A 3021-nucleotide genomic window follows, 5' to 3' on the forward strand; every position below is an offset into this window, starting at 1 on the left:
CGGGAAAGAAACTTACACATCATCCTTTAATTCTTTCCGTCTAATTTTAGAGTATTAAAATGCAGAAAGAGGAAGTCCTTTCATATTTATGCAAGAAAACATTAACAAACAAGTTACTAATATGTTTCTCCAGTCAAATATATATATATATTTTTTAGCATATAGTATCACTGGAAGTAGGGAAAAGGTGACACGACAACATTTCAAGTGTGAAAATGATTTATAATTTCTTATATTGCTTAAATTGTCGGCGCAAATTTTCTAATAATGTTAGGCACCACGTGTCTCTCATACTACTAGTATATAGTTGACATGTGATTTATGCACACTTTATTTTTTATTTTTATTTTTATTTTTATTTTTATTTTTATTTTTATTTTTATTTTTATTTTTATTTTTATTTTTATTTTTATTTTTATTTTTATTTTTATTTTTATTTTTATTTTTATTTTTATTTTTATTTTTATTTTTATTTTTATTTTTTGAAGTCCAAATTAAACAATGAGTACTCCTACTATTTTCAAGCAGGTATGGTTGTAAAAAAAACACAATACAATATTTAGTCACAAAATCATCTACGCAACTAATTTAAGCGACTCTAGACAAGAGAAAAAATGACAAAAAAAAACAAACAAAGCGCTCTAGAGAAATTTTTTAAGCTAAGGCATTAGGGAAGAAAGAAAATTGTGAGAAATAGTACTAATGATATTTATAATAAGAACTGTCTGATCATGTGGTTATTTATCTATATATTCTATATTCGTGTTTTTTAAGTGTGCACATAATGTTAGTTAATTATGTGCGTAAAATGAAATATGATTATTAGAAATGAAGACAGTCCTTCCTTCTTATCTACAATGTCCTACTGTATGAACGAAGTTAGTGTTTTTTAAGTGTGCACATAATATTAGTTAATTAACTAACACTTTTCGTTGTCTAAATTCTAATTATCGTGAAACCAATTTTAAACAACAATTTATTGGTATTATTATGTATTAATAAAGTAGGTTAACTAATAATATAAGAATATACGTGTAATGGTAGGGCTGACAATTTTATTATTTAAAAAAATATTACTTCCTCCGTTCACAAAATGTTGTTCAATTTAACTCGCCGCAGGTTTTAAGAAATATAAAGAAAAGTGAATAGAAAAAATTAGTGTAATGTGAGTTCCACATTTATATATTGGTTTTATAATACTGGAATGTAAGTGCAATGAGTTAGTGGAAAATGACTCCATTTACCAAAAATAGAAAAAAAAGCATAGTGGACAACAATTTGTGAACGGACAGAAATGGCAAAAGCGGACAATATTTCGCGGAAGTTGTTAGAATCAATAGGTCTTCAAATTGTTCATTTGAAAAAATGGAAACCCTTCTTATTGGATGATCATGATACTTCCCGAAAATGGAAATTCTTGATCAATGGAGGAACGCCCTTTTTGTTCAGTAAGATACCAAAGTGGATGATTGACTCATTCCATACTAGAAATAATCGCAGGAAATCCTTTGATAACGCGGATTCCTATTTCTCAATGATATTCCACAATCAAGACATTTGGCTGAATCTCGTGAAACCATTCCATAGAAGTTCATTGATATCTTCTTTTTATAAAGCAAATCGACTTTGATTCTTGAATAATCCACATCACTTCTGCTTCTACTGTAACACAAGATTCCCCTTTTCTGTGGAAAAGGCCCGTATCAATAATTATGATTTTACGTATGGACAATTCCTCAATATCTTGTTCATTCGCAACAAAATATTTTCTTTGTGCGTCGGTAAAAAAAAGCATGCTTTTGAGGGGGGAGATACTATTTCACCAATCGAGTCACAGGTATCTAACATATTCATACCTAATGATTTTCCACAAAGTGGTGACGAAACGTATAACTTGTACAAATCTTTCCATTTTCCAAGTCGATACGATCCATTCGTTCGTAGAACTATTTACTCGATCGCAGACATTTCTGGAACACCTCTAACAGATGGACAAATAGTCCATTTTGGAAGAACTTATTGTCAACCTCTTTCAGACATGAATCTATCTAATTCATAAGGGAAGAACTTGCATCAGTATCTCAATTCAAACATGGGTTTGATTCACACTTCATGTTCTGAGTTACCATCTGAAAAGAGGAAAAAACGGAGTCTTTGTCTAAAGAAATGCGTTGAGAAAGGGCAGATGTATAGAACCTTTCAAGGAGATAGTGCTTTTTCAACTCTCTCAAAATGGAATCTATTCCAAACGTATATGCCATGGTTCCTTACTTCGACAGGGTACAAATATCTAAATTTGATATTTTTAGATACTTTTTCAGACCTATTGCCGATACTAAGTAGCAGTCAAAAATTTGTATCCATTTTTCATGATATTATGCATGGATCAGGTATATCATGGCGAATTTTTCAGAAAAAATGGTGTCTTCCACAATGGAATCTGATAAGTGAGATTTCGAGTAAGTGTTTCCATAATCTTCTTTTGTACGAAGAAATGATTCATCGAAATAATGAGTCACCATTGATATCGACACGTCCGAGATCGCCAAATGTTTGGGAGTTCCTCTATTCAATCCTTTTCCTTCTTCTTGTTGCTAGATATCTCGTTCGTACACATCTTTTCTTTGTTTCCCGAGCCTCTAGTGAGTTACAGATAGAGTTCGAAAAGGTCAAATCTTTGATGATTCCATCATCTATGATTGAGTTATGAAAACTTCTGGATAGGTATCCTACATCTGTACCGAATTCTTTCTGGTTAAAGAATCTCTTTCTAGTTGCTCTGGAACAATTAGGAGATTCTCTAGAAGAAATATGGGCTTCTGGCGGCAACATGCTTGGTCCCGCTTATGGGGTCAAATCACTACGTTCTAAGAAGAAATATTTGAGTATCAATCTCATCGATACCATCGATCTCATACCAAATCCCATCAATCGAATCATTTTTTCGAGAAATACGAGACATCTAAGTCATACAAGTAAAGAGATCTATTCATTGATAAGAAAAAGATAAAACGTGAATGA

General features: G+C 31.4%; 1 pseudogene; it reads left to right on the top strand.

The window, feature by feature from the left end:
• Positions 1-1294: 1294 nt before the first annotated feature.
• LOC121775371 overlaps positions 1295-3021 on the top strand; it is a 4181-nt pseudogene continuing 2454 nt past the window's right edge.

The sequence above is a fragment of the Salvia splendens genome, chromosome 1 (assembly GCF_004379255.2).
Source record: "Salvia splendens isolate huo1 chromosome 1, SspV2, whole genome shotgun sequence".
Taxonomy (NCBI): domain Eukaryota; kingdom Viridiplantae; phylum Streptophyta; class Magnoliopsida; order Lamiales; family Lamiaceae; genus Salvia; species Salvia splendens.